The sequence below is a fragment of the Eurosta solidaginis genome, chromosome X, assembly GCF_040869045.1.
Source record: "Eurosta solidaginis isolate ZX-2024a chromosome X, ASM4086904v1, whole genome shotgun sequence".
In the NCBI taxonomy this organism is placed as follows: domain Eukaryota; kingdom Metazoa; phylum Arthropoda; class Insecta; order Diptera; family Tephritidae; genus Eurosta; species Eurosta solidaginis.
This window is the reverse complement of record NC_090324.1, coordinates 76,932,746-76,947,615: the sequence shown is the minus strand read 5'-3', so window position 1 is coordinate 76,947,615 and position 14,870 is coordinate 76,932,746. Positions and strand designations below refer to the sequence as shown.

Here is a 14,870-nt window from a genome sequence, read left to right as displayed (position 1 = left end):
TGAAATCAATTCTCGCTTCAACTATATTTACAGATTCCAAAGACGTAGTAGCCAAGCTAATAGTAGAACGGACAAACGATATAAAAGAGCCTCAAGTATTAGCATCCAGGGGTCGTAGTAACAATAATTTCAGAAGTTTTCAAAGTAATAATCGTAATCGAAGTTTTTCGAATCAAACGCGAAATTACAACAACTATAGGCAAAACAGACCAAATTTTAACAACAATTATAGTAGAGGCAATAATCGGCAATATTCTCGTTCAGGAAACCAATTTCAGAACAATAACAATAACAACAATCGAACTGGCAATGCAAACAATACTCGTACTTCGAACAATAGGGGTAGAACTGCAAATGTACGGACTTTAAACGCGAACGCCCCTCAGGAGCGAACACTGAGGGAGGACGAGACGGACAACTAACGGATTCTTCACACACATTTTATTCTGCTTTATGCTGATGATCTCAAGATCTATTCTGAGATCAGTTGTTATAATGATGTCGTTGTTCTTCAATCTGAGATTAATTAGCTTTATATCTGGTGTGTTAAGAACCGTCTTTTCCTTAATATAAGTAAGTGCCACACTGTGACGTACGGTAAACTGCTGAGGCCATTTCATACCTCCTATCATATTGCAGAAACCTTTGCTCGTACGACTCTTGAAGTTAAAGACTTGGGGGTATACTTCGACTCAAAGTTTAATTTTAACACTCACGTCAGCTTCACAATTTCTAAGGCGCTTTCAATGCTTGCTTTTGTCAGACGCCATTCCGCAAACTTCTCTGACCCCTACACACTCAAAGTTTTATATACGTCCTTTGTGCGGCCCAAACTTGAGTATGCGGCTTTCATTTGGCGGCCCTACCACGCAGTTCACATCAACCGCCTGGAGCGGGTTCAAAAAATCTTTATGCGCTTCGCGCTTATTTCATTACGTTTCTCTGAACCAATCCCCTCTTATGAGTCTCGATGCCAACTAATATCCTTACTATCCCTAAACAGTCGCAGAATTCTTTTGGCCTCGTTGTTCATTTTCGATCTTTTCACGGGCAAAATTGACTGCGCGCTGCTTCTTGAAAGACTATGCTTAAATACTCCCTATAGAAACCTCCGCCACTTTGAAATCTTTTTCATAGGGCTGAGTAGAACTGTTTATAACTCAAAAGCGCCTATTAACAGAGCCCTATCAGAAATTAATTGCTTCTCAAGTGTTTTGGATATTGATTTCTCCGACTCAAAATACGCTTTTCAACTTAAACTAAAAAATTACTTAATATGTAATAATATAAATTCTTTTTGCTAGTGTTCTCCATAGCTTATTATAAGCTGGTCTCTGTAATTTTAGTCATAAGTGTCTGTAATAAACATTTGTTACTAGACTAAATAAATAAATAAATAAAAAAATAAATAAATAAATAAATAAATATTGTTATACTCACATTATTATATTGTACACATATCCAAATATCGATGTACTTTAAAAGACAATAGTCTCACTTGTACAAATGTGTTAAATAATAAATTGAATTGAATTGAATTGCCTTCATTTAATTTAAAACAAATATATAACGTGCCGAATGCGGTTTAATTGAAAAAGCATTGTTAATTACCTTATTGATTAGTTAATTGAGGGGTGCTTGTAGTATTAGCCAAGCCGCAATAAAATTAATCTTCCAGTCAACTTTATCTACGGCCCAGGCCTGTTTATACGCATCAATATTTTCGTAGATTTGGGGTGGTTAGCCTTAGGTTGTCAGCTGGAATCTCTCTATAAATAGAAAAATAGGGCTGTCTTGTTTTAGAGGAAACCTGCCAACTCGAATCGTGAGTGTATGTATATCCTTATATTCATTTCATTATTTGTTCATTGTTTGGTAAGGCCGGCTGATGATATGGGTACACAAATCAACGACTATTTCCCTAAAGATAGTAAAAATAAATGTTCGCTGTGTAGACGTGTTTTTGCTGACAAAGGATTGCTGTTTTCTTTGCTTTATTTACGTAAATTTGTACCAAATAAGTGTTTGGTGATATATTTATGCAATTCTGCTAGTTGTTTATAAAAGTGGTTACATTCCAAACAAGTAAAAAGCAACTTTAATCTAAAATCTTCGAGTTGGTGTTTATTTTTGGTTTTCTTTTGTGGCAAAATGAGTAAACCGAATACAAGGCTCACAAAGCAACAACAACCAGGGCTTTTGGCGCGGAATGATGTATTGTCATCAATCACTTCGCTGTCGCCTAATGCATCAATTTCAAAACAATCACGGAACGCGGACCGAAAAATGAAAGGTGAGAGTATATCAGCCGAACAGCTTATGCAAATAAGGGAGAAAAAACTCGAAAAGCATGAAATGTGGGAACAAAAACTCAAAACGCACGAAGAAAATATTATTAAACATATTAATGAGTCAATGCAATCCATGGAGAATAGAGTTATGCAAAGAATGAGGTAGCTTACGGGTGAGTTAGCGAATGCGAAAGATAGAATAGGAAGATGTGAACAAAGAGTAGCGGGTGTCGAAAAAGCACAAACTGAGTTTGCATTTCTCAAAACCAAGGTTGATGCATTGCGTGAGGAAATTGAGGATCTTGGGGAAAAAGCTGTGTCAACTGATATCGTGATAAATGTTATACCGAATTCAAATAATGAAAATGTTAAAGAAATTTTCAGCAAACTGTGTGAAGCAATTAGTTATGAGACACCAGCCATTCGTCAAGCTTTCCGTATGCGCTCAATCAAACACAAAAATTCAAAAAATGATTATGTGCCTGTTATAATTAAACTTAACTCAGCGCACGATAGAAATAAACTGCTTAAAGCTATATCTACTTTTGTGAAGACCAAAAAAAGAGCCTCAATTCTCTCTGATGTTGATGAGATTGGCTATGGGAAAATCTTCGTGCATGAATGTTTAACCAAGCGAAACAGAGAGATAATGCACCACGCAACACAGCTGAAGCATTAGAGGCAGAGTATACGTGAGAGTGCAGAGAAAAACGGAGGCGAAGCTGGTGAAAAGCAGAGAAGATATAAATGCTCTTGTCAGCGAAGGCAAACAATGATGACGAATTTCTACAACGACGCAAGCATGGGATTAATATTTATGTTTATTACTACATTTACTTTTTTATCTTTCTCACTTACTTTTTCAAATATGTATGTTTATCACTTGCAAATTCCTCTTTTCTTTATTCCTTTCAATTCTACAAACCAAAGCCCATTACGCAACGCTAAGTGCATTAATCCTAATGATCAGTGAAAATGAGTATCTGAGTACTGACAACGAATGTCTCAAGACCATTTTAACCCTTGTAAGCAACAGTCATGCAGGTTTGCAGCTTTGTCACATAAATGCACGTAGTCTTAATTTACAGAAACTTGATTACATGAACCAAATTTTGCAAAATACAAAAATTGACATACTTTGTGTGACTGAGACTTGGTTTAGAGAGGATATTGAGGATGAATTTTATAAACTACACTCTTACACATTGGCACGGAATGATAGGAAAACCGGGGCAAGAGGTGGAGGTGTTGCCATATATTGCAAAACATCGCTGAGACATCAGGTTATCTTCAAATCCAACGAAAATGATCCTGTTCAGTACTTGATTATAGAAGTTAGTGATGCATTAAAGAAGTATTTAGTTGTGTGTGTGTACAACCCCAGTAAATTCCATAAGCTAGACAATTTTTTCCTAAAATTGTCTGAATTTATATACAAATATGAACACATTTTGGTCTGTGGTGACTTTAACACAGACCTATTAAACAATGACTTGAGGTCAATGACATTAATGGATAATTTGTATTCCGCTGGCTTAGAGGTTGTCAATAAATCTCCTACTAGATTTTCACCAATTGCAAATTTAGCTTGCTAGACTTGATATGTACCTCGGACCGTTCCAGTGTACTTTATTTTGACCAGTTCTCAGTTGCGGGAATATCGGATCATGATATGTTGTTTATATCGTATGATATAGATTTTAATTGCAATACCGACACACAATTTTATTATAGGGATTTTAAGTCAGTTAATCTCTCTGAACTAATGTGCGAAGCTGATTCGTTACATTGGAACCGCGTATGGATGTTTTCAGATATTCATGTTATTTCATGTTTCTTTTAAATTACCTATTTACTAAATATGTACCTCTAAAGGCGGTAAAGTCCCAAACAAATAAACCGCCGTGGTTCACAAAAGAGGTTTTGCTGGCTATCAAAGCTCGTAGTAAGTCTTACAAAATTTGGAAGCAACGTCCCACAAATGAAAACTGGCAATATTTTAATCTCTGGCCAGAAATCATGCTACACTCACAGTAAGAAATTCTAAAAGACTTTTTTTTCAAACAAAGCTTGACACGAATTTACCAACCAAGAACTTGTGGAAAAATCTCAAATTAATAGGGATTGCATGTAAAAATGATTCGAAATGCGATTTGGACCGACTCCATCAATGACTTCTTTTTACAGTCGAGTAGTTATATAAATAATCAAAATTTCAAACTTAATGAAAATGTGAGTTACAGAGGATGATGTCATAAGAAGTCTATTCTCAATAAAGTCCAATGCCGTTGATGACGACGGTATAAGCCTTAGGTTTGTAAAACTTATTGCAATCAATATTGTTTCAACGTTAACACATATTATTAACTTTTCGATAACGACTTCAACTTTTCCCGATGCTTGGAAGATAGCAAAAGTTATTCCTATTGCTAAAAAGCCATCGGCTGTTTTGCCAATGGATTTTCGGCCGATAAGCATATTACCCGCTCTTTCTAAAATCTGGGAAAAGTTAGTGGTGGCCCAAATCACCGAACACCTCAATAAGAACAACCTTCTCTCAGAATGCCAGTCTGGTTATAGAGCGAGCCATAGTTGTGCGACGGCTTTACTCAAGGTAACTGAAGATATCCGCCCTGCCTACGATAGGGGTGATTTGACTGTGATTTTAGATTTTTCGAAAGCCTTTGATACAGTAGATCATTCCATTCTCTTAATGAAATTACGACACTACTTTGGATTCTCTTCTAGTGCTTCAAGATTGCTCGAAAACTATCTTACAAATCGTTGGCAGAAGGTAGTAGTTAAAAGTGGTTGCTCTGAGACGAAGTGCCTGTGCTCAGGGGTGCCTCAGGGATCTATACTTGCACCAATTTTGTTCAGTATGTTCATTAACGATATCACTCATTACTGTAAAAGTGTTTCAATACATCTATATGCTGATGATGCACAAATATATTTATCTCGCCCTATTGGCTTATCTGAAGATTTGGTTGGTGGATTAACGAGGATCTTGGTCGAGTGATAATAATTTAAATCTAAATGCGTCTAAAACAAAAGCTATTTGCATTTCGCACTCTCCGCAACTAGTAGAGAATTTGCCATCGGTTATACCACAGGATATTACCATTAAGTATGAGTCGGTCGTTAGTAGTTTAGGGTTCAAACTAAATTCCCATTTTAACTGTGTTGATCATATTAACTACGTTTTATCAAAAATATATTTTGTGTTAAGGAAATTGTGGTACACAGCTGCTTTCATTCCTCCAAATGTCAAATTAATGTTAGTCAGATCACTAATAGTTCATTTCATTTCGTTGGGAGGGTTAGTGTTTGGTGATATAGACTGCAGGTCTAGAAATAAGCTACAACTTGCCTTGAACAATTGTGCAAGATATATCTACTTGAATCGTAAATTTGACCACATATCAGAGTTTTCGTTTCAAATACTTGATTGCAGTCTTACTACCTTCCTAAACTATCGCAATCTAATTTTCCTGAATAAATTAATTTATAAAAAACAACCAGAATACCTATTCCGAAATTTATGTTTTGCTAGATCTGACAGAACCTGTAACCTCATCGTTCCACGCCATAAATATCTCTCATCATCAAGGACGTTCTTTGTCAGTACTATCAAAGTATGGAACTCATTACCTAATTTTATTAAAAATGAGCCCAATGCATCGCGCTTTAAATTGGCTTTGTCTCAATGTTTTTATTATACGAAAAACACTATTCTAGCTATTTTCTCGAATCTACATTGTATATTTCTGTTATTTCTTCTATATTAATATAAATATTGTTAAACTCACATTATTATATTGTACACATAGCCAAATATCGATGTACTTTAAGAGACAATAGTCTCGCTTGTACAAATGTGTTAAATAAATTGAATTGAATTGAATTGAAATACAGAAACCGATTAGCATGCATGTCTCTTACATTCAATACGTGGTACACGCCTTTGTTGCTGCATTCATCCTGATTTTAGGCGTTATAAGGACTAAAGCCTCGAAATTGCACCTCGCAGCGCTTTGGCGGAAAATCAAGCACAATAGATTAAATGTTAGTAACTTGCCTGTTTTCTCTAGATATATATGTGGGGTTTCTTTGTCTAAGGTTCCAATTAAAACTCGGTTAATTACTAGAACGTATATATTAGCGTTTATTACATTTACATACGTGTTGTCAGTACCGCACTTCAAACTGGATTGTCGTTCGTCTCTTTTAACTAAGTTGTGTTAGGCTCTCTTCGTCTAGTTCAGGTTGCCGGTCTAACTATTGCAGGGATGCAATTAGTGCATTGTATAATTAAAAGGTATGCCCGCTTCTAGTTGTCCTACGTCCGGCTGTCAATCCCACATTCGGCCATCCTTATGCTTCATTCGACTCGGATGAAGGATTCCATGGCTGCCTGTACTCTCTTTTAAATCCAATGCCACTGTATGCGTTATTCTCGGACCTTCGACGTCACCAACTTTATGCACAATGTAGCGACCATGATCTTGTTTCTCTTTTACTTTGTATGGTCCGAAAAATGTTTGTTTCAGTCGAAGTCCTGCTCCATACTGAGTGCTTATTTAATTGCGACCAACTCTCCGACTTAATACTCTGTTTCTTTTCTGCGGTTCTTGTTGAAGCTTCTCATATTTTCCTTTTGTATGCGGGATATGTTTTCCCATGTTCCTCCCGCACTGTGTTCCTCTCTGCCTCCAGCTCTTCTATAACTGACTCCTCTAACAACCTTCGAATGTCACTGTTTGCGTTAACGCGCATATCGACACCAGTTAAGAGTTTGAACGGAGAATGCTGGGTGCTTCGCGTCGGCGTGGAATTTATTAGTTGTTGAACTCTGTGTAAGTGCTTATACCACAACTTGGGATTTTCGATGCAAAGCTTCGTCAACATTGGCATTACTACTTTATGGACCCTCTCCACTTGTCCGTTACCGCGTGGCACACCAGTGGTTATAACTAGATGCTGAATGTGCTGACTTCTACAGTAGTCTTCGAAAGCATTTGATGTAAAACCAGCCCCCCTATCCCTTATAATCCTGGATGGGTTTCCAAATATCGCCGATTGTTTCTCTAAACGATCTAACACTTCGTCGCTACCTGTGCTTTTGGTGGGGTAAAGCCAAACAAATTTAGAAAACGCGTCGATGATCACAAAAATATAGTTGTATCGCCTTTTTGTTTCTTCCATAGGACCGACGTGGTCTAGGTCAAATGTCACAAGCGGTTTACCTCTTTATTGATGGGGTTTAGCATTCCTTCCTTTTTTCCGGCTTTGGCCTCCGCGACTAGGCATTCTACACAGCTTTTCACGACGTGTGTAACCTTGGGTGCTATATCGTAGATAAAGAAATCTCTCTCAACCAAATCTTGTGTCTTCTTGGATTCGTAATGTCCTTGTCTGTGAGCTATCTCGATGATTTGTCGTTCCATAGACGCTGGTACTACCATAAGTTCTTTAGCGAGATCTTTATGGATAATACCATGCTTTAAACAAAATTCGTGATAATTTTCATGTTCCAAAACTTTCCGTATCGCTGCCAGCTTGTCGTCCTTAAGCTGTTCTTCCTGTATCCTGTGTCGTAAACTATCAGTCATCATTAGGCAATGCATGCGGCTTAACGCATCCACATGCCCAACATATCTTAACGTGAAATTCGTAAGGGTACTTCTTGTCTTTTCATTGTAAGCGCAAACGCGTTACAATCCGCAATGATCTTAAATTTGATTCCCATTAAGTATACCCTCTACTTTTTGAGCGCTGCTACGATGGCTAAAACCTCCAATTCATATGAGTGGTATTTCTGTTCCGCGGTTGTAGTCTTCCTGCTCATGTATTCGATGGGGTGCATACATCTATCCTGCAAGTCTCTTCGCAGCAAGGCTCCGCCATATCCCTGCATAGAAGCATCCGTGTGTATTTCCGTTTGCAATGCTGGATCGAATAGTCGGAGTAATGGTGGATTCACTAACGCAGTCTTTAATTGTTGGACTGAGGCTATTTGCTCGTTTTCCATTCGAAACTCTGCATGATTTCCCAAAAGATCAGTCAGTGGCTTAGCCACCAACGAATAGTTCGGAATGAAACGCCTAAAATACGATGTGAGTCCCAAAAAGCGTTGCAACGTTTTAATGTCAGTCGGAACAGGGAAATTCTGTACTGCCTGAGTCTTTTCCTGCGACGGTGTTATAGTTGATGCCTCAACAACGTAGCCCAAGAAAGTAACTCTCCTCTTCAATATTTGGCATTTTTCCCATTTTATTTGTAACCCGTACAACTCTGCTTTCTCCAACACACTTTTCAGACTAGCCAACCACCACACTCTTTGAAGCAATAATAATGTCGTCCATGTATACAATAATTGTTTTATTGCGGATAAGATCTCCTAACACCGCATGAATATATCTCGTGAAAACTGCTGGGGAGTTACAAATACCGAATGGAGCATATAGGAACTCATATTGCCCATTGTGTGTGACAAAAGCCATGTACTTCCGTGACGCAGTGTCTAATGGTACATGGAAAAATTCATTACGAAGATCTAATGTTGTATAGAAAGTTGCCGATTGAAGTCTTTGCAGCACGTCGTCAATCAACGGCATGAGAAAGTTGTCGCGTATAATCTTTTCATTTAATTTACGATAATCGAAGCATAATCGCTTTGTACAATCTTTCTTTGAAACAAGAACTATCGGTGACGCATACTCTAATGTGCTGACCTGGATAATATTGTCGGCTAACCACTCCTCAATTTATTTTTCGACAACGGCTTGATCTGCATAGGACAGTCGGCGCGGTCTTTGGTAAATGGGAACTTCGTCCGACAAAATAATCTTCATCTCAATTGGGGATGGTTTTTCCTTCACACATCTGTAGTTTGTAATCAGGCTTAGTGCACTTGCTTTTGTATCTGGTTGTAAATGATCACGCTCACACTGTGGCGCTACGCTCTCGCTAAACCCAATTGGCAACATTGCCTCAAACTCTTTCTCCAATTCGCCTATATTCGCTTCCTTACTCACACATATGTAATACTCCTATATTGCTAATAGAAAATGCTGGCAATGTGTTTTGAATTCGAAATTAAAACAAGACAGCATATAAAAGTTTTCTGATTGTAACAGCATAAGTGTGACAAGGAAAAATGTAAATTTAGGTACATTCGATTATTGAATACAAAAACAAAAACGTTTAAACAGCAATATATCGGCACTCTGATGTTTGGGAATGTACCTAGCCTTTTGTAGCAATATAGGAGTATTACATATATGCTTACTCACAACTAATTTCTTGCTAACTGGTGTTTTCTCTCTATTTTCGAGTTCCTGAGTTACACTTCTTTTCTTTAAAAATCTTACACCTTGATCATTTATGGCTATATCGACTTGGCTCAAAATATTTTTACCCAAGATAGCGTCGTACAAAATATCGCTCTCTTTAGTGACATGAAACTCGATGTCGACTTCGACTTCATCTAAACTCATACGCGCGGTGAAACATCCGATAGTTTTAATCATTTTGTTACCGATACCATACAAGGTTTTAATTTTTGGTTGTAGGTCAACATATCCAATGTTCATTAGAGTGTAGTATCTTATCGCGCAAATGTTACTACCCGTGTCTACAAGAGCTGAAAATGTGTGCCCGTTGATTTCTAAATCTCTAAATAGGCATGTATCTCGTGAAACTGGCTTAATATTTGCTTGTTATTTGCCGTCGGTAACTACATGAACTTTCTTGTTTTCGCTTTTTTCTTCAGTACGCGATGTCTGCTGCTTACAATCATTGGCTTTGTGACCAACTTGACTACACTTAAAACACCGGATAGCCGAACGAGTGAAATGCCTAGCCAGATGCCCTACTTTTCCACACTTAAAACACGCTTTACTGCTGTGGGTCTCACTTTTTTCTGCATTTTTTCCTCGAGATGGTTGTGGAACCGCTCTACTACCTAAACTTTGTGATTGTCCATGACACTTTTCATATACGCGCAAGTTGGTAAAGAATTTGTTTATTGGACCTCGTATCGGGTATACCCTCAATAAAATATTCAATGATACTGGCATCATCCATATCGATCATGCTTGCAATTTCCATCAGCGAGTACAAATATTCTAGAAAGCTTTCATTTGCCCTCCTGCGTCTGTTCTTTAATCAACGATGGATTTCATTTGCACTAAGCTTAACTTCAAACTCTTTCTTAAGGATGGACTTTAACGAGTTCCAATCCTTAATTTCTCTCTGACTCCTAACAAATATTTTAGCCGCACCTTTAAGGAGTTGTTTTCCATAAATAAATTTTTGCAGGTCATTCCAATTAGCAAAAGCTGCATTACTCTCAAACTCTTGCAACCACTGATTGACGTCAGGTTGCCCACACCCTGAAAACGAAGACAGAGTATCCTCAATGTCTCGAAGACTAAAATAGTTATGAGTCGCATTGCTCAACCTGTTCTGAAAACTTTCATCCGAATCTGAACTATCATCACCTTCTTCTCTGGAAAGGCCGAAGTGTTCTAAAAGCGTATCTTGGAGTTCACGTTTACGTCCCCTAGTTGATAGTCCTAACGACGTTAGTTTTTCCCTAAGACCCTTCAAGTTCAACGCTAACATTTCGTTTACGTCCATGTCGACGTCTTTACAATATATATATTTTACAACCCATGATGTATATTATGTATTCAAATTTTATCAATACTTAAGATCACAAAATAATATTTTCTTCCTTGTCAATGTATTGGTTGTACTCAGAAATTCCTGTAGACAGATTTTGTGAACTATTTCCGCGTAAATCGCAGTGTAAATTTGCGTACGAAGTGGAAAACCAGTAAATATTTCTTTTATTTTTCTTAAATCAAAGGTTTACAAGAAAATCTGAGTATTTATTAATTTAAAATTCAACTTTTGAATGAATTTTTTTTTAATCGATTTCAAAAATAACTTTGAGAAGCAAATTGTTTTTACTTTACTTTTAGACAAACATAAACAGAAATGTTTTTTCACTCGATTAAAAACTATTCGACAGCTCTGGTTTGATGTAGTGCACTCAAATCGCCTGAATGTTTGTTTTAATTCAGCCCAAATTCACAAAATATAAATAGTATATTTAAACACGGTCAAAATTTATTTTGCTCAAATAGTGGCTTTATCTAAACTGAAGCTCAATGTACTTATTTTGCAATTGAGATTTAATTTCTAAACTGTCGAAATTGTGTATGATTCAATCGAATTATTTTACTCAAGACAGAATGTGTCTAAAACGTCATCACACATACAAACTCCAATTTAACTTTGCTCACCAGAAATATCTAACAGTGCGCATACATGTATTACACAAAACGTATATTTATAACAACTTATCTGCAAATAACTCGAACAACTGCATTTAGTTTGATCTCGCCTGTAACGTCGCTGTAGCCAACTGCTGTTTCAAATGCCTTCGTTCTGTTTCGCTCAAACACGCATTAACTGACCTCAACTCTGCTTTACTTCCACTCTTCCACTGCAATCGTAACCCTTCGTTACCTAGAACACAATGTGCCAACTCAGTCGTTTTCGGGCGGAACTAACAGATGCCCACCCACGAGAAAGTGGCCTGGAGTAAGCGGCTCCAGGTCGGAAGGTTCATTGGATGAGGGACTGAGTGATCTGGAGTTGAGGCATGCCTCAATTCGGCATAAGAGAGTAGTAAACTCTTCAAATGTATATTTGTGATCGAACGCGATCTTTTTATAATGGGTTTTAAAACTTTTTACCTCTGCTTCCCACAAGCCTCCAATGTGAGGAGCACTTGGGGGTATAAAATGCCATACGAGAGTTTGATGGCTATTGAATAAACTGGCCTTTCTTCGCTACACTCAAAACTCACTAAATAAAAAGAGTTTAGGATTTTTCTTTAAAAACGTTATAAAATGCGCTTTGATTTATTAGCAATTAGAAATTAATTTCAAAACTTCTTGACACTTCAACTTTTTAGAAACTTCGAATTATTAAATAAATGCATATACAAGAGATATGCAAAGTATTGAGCGCGGCCGCGTTTGCCCGTTACACGGTGGGGTATATGATCGATCTACCTGGCCAAAACTAAAACAGCAATTATTTCTGTTCAAAAAGTGGTTGTCTCAATTTATAGTTATGAAAGGAAATATTTGACAGTAAATTCACGGTGTTCCGCGTAGAATTACTATGGATCGGGACCCCGGTTTCGGATGGACCCGGGGTCATTTTTTTGGCAATACATGGGATGTCAATATGGGTACAAAACGAAAAGTATTTTACTTCGCATTTCTATTGACATTTTTAATAAGGGTTGCCACTTAGGGTTGCCACTTAGGGTTGCCACCTCACCTTCTTTTTTATATTTTTTTGTATATCCACTACCATCTCGGAAACGGCTTAAACGATTTGAATCAAATTTGGTACATCGATATAGTATTACATTTTAAGACTTCCCACCTAGGTGCTGCTACTGAGGATGTTTTCATAAGGTTGCCACCTTTTGCCAACAAGGGTATCAGTATCTGAAAAAATGTATCACCACTCAAAAAATCGCGGGTAATAGCAGCCGTTTTTGTTATTAAACTTTGAAACAAACACAAGCTTATGTATGGCAAAAAAATCACTGACATGACATGCCATGAAAAAAAGATATATCTTTTTTTTTTTTTAGTTGTAGCCGGTCAATAAATTATTGTAAATATTTTTGTGTTATGATAGGCTTTTCTTGACCATAATGTTGCTTTTAGTGCAAGTAAAACTCCACTATTACGTCCCAACGTTTCGCTAATCACCTTAGCTTCCTCAGGGGCGAAACTGCATTTATTTAAATATTTTTTCAATTTACCAACGTAATTTGACATGAAATTATAAAAATAGTTGTTTAAAATTTCAACAATGTCCAAAAATTACTATTTTTATAATTTCATGTCAAATTACGTTGGTAAATTGAAAAAATATTTAAATAAATGCAGTTTCGCCCCTGAGGAAGCTAAGGTGATTAGCGAAACGTTGGGACGTAATAGTGGAGTTTTACTTGCACTAAAAGCAACATTATGGTCAAGAAAAGCCTATCACAACACAAAAAGATATATCTTTTTGTTTGCAAGGTTTTTAAAACAATCTAATATTGAAAAGTAGTAGTCTTACAAGTAGAATAACTCAGTTAAAATATGCGGTATAGAAAAATCTAATATATGAATTAAAAACACATTTACATGTCCTAAAAGATGTAAAATGTAACTAGATTTGATTAAGGCTAAACTAGTGAACAAGTATTTAGGTTAGAAGGGTATATTGTCTTTTAATCCAAAAATACATCGAACTGCACAAAATTTTTATACAACTTTAGATGTGCGCAGTTAACTCCGTTTATGTTGCACATGGGTTTTGGGGTATGTATAATATTCAGTGGACGTCTAGGAACGCCAGGGAGTATATTTAAAAAAAAATTGGAATATTTTCAAAAATCGACTTTTGGCGAGCTAGATTGATTAAATACCCTACAGTGCGTTGCAGTGCGTTGATAGTACTAGACAGGTGAATGAGCACAACAATAACAACAATAGTACTAGACTAGCGAATGAGATCATGTTGGTGCCGATGGCAGTTCGGTGTTCGTTGGCGCCTTTCCATTCGCCGCACACGGCTGCGCATTTGAATGGCCGCCGTCTAATGGCGCCCGCCCTGCAGGGAGGTGCTGGTAAGCATCTTCTGTATTTTTTGTAAGGCGCGGGTGGTGGTATCTAAGGCGTCACTGGCCGTATTGCGCTGTTTGCAGACTTGTGGGGTGCGCGCTTGGCTGTTGTTGTTGTTGTAGCGATTAGGTTACTCCCCGAAGGCTTTGGGGAGTGTTATCGATGTGATGGTCCTTTGTCGGATACAGATCCGATACGCTCCGGTAACACAGCACCATTAAGGTGCTGGCCCGACCATCTCGGGAACGATTTATATGGCCACATTGAACCTTCAGGCCATCCCTCCCTCCCCACCCCCAAGTTCCATGAGGAGCTTGGGGTCGCCAGAGCCTCGTCTGTTAGTGAAACGGGATTCGCCGCTCGAAAGTGAGGTTGACAATTGGGTTGGAGAAGCTATATATTGCGCTACACAACCCCTTGAATCCCGTGCGCGCTTGGCCGTATGTTCGGGTTTAGGGTTGGCCGCTGGTTTCTTCGACAGGTGCGCCCTTTGGGTCCTACAGGCGCAGGTTGGTTTCCTCTTGTTCGGTGAGCAGCACGTGGTAGCGGTGGCAGAGCAGACACTGAAGGCAGTTGTCGGTCTCTGCCGTGGGAGCCAGATTGATGTCGTCCTGAAAGTTAAAGAGCAGACAGAGAAACAAGAAGTATTTGGGTACAGCGGGTGATAAACGGAGAATTATTTATACAAGAAAAACGTATATAAGTTATGGCGCTGTGCGCGAAGAGTGCTCCATTGGAAAAAAGCACAGTTTTACTAAGGTGCGCTTGACAAGCCCATTTTGGGTGTGAACCTCTACAATCCGAATATGGTTGTCAGGGCCGAGGCGTACGTTCTCGATTCGTCCCAGGCGCCAATCGGTGTCCC

General features: G+C 38.0%; 1 protein-coding gene across 6 annotated transcripts in view; it reads right to left on the bottom strand.

Moving 5' to 3' along the window:
* Positions 1–568: 568 nt before the first annotated feature.
* The window catches only part of LOC137234260 (probable serine/threonine-protein kinase DDB_G0272254), a 390,295-nt gene continuing 375,993 nt past the window's right edge, over positions 569–14,870 (bottom strand). Inside the window, exon 5 of one of the 6 annotated variants that reach the window (XR_010947751.1) lies at positions 569–1,769. The gene's annotated coding sequence lies outside the window, so the exon portion shown is untranslated. The remainder of the gene's footprint in view (positions 1,770–14,870) is intronic. The other 5 variants (XR_010947750.1, XR_010947752.1, XR_010947754.1 and 2 more) reach the window with 5 other exon arrangements.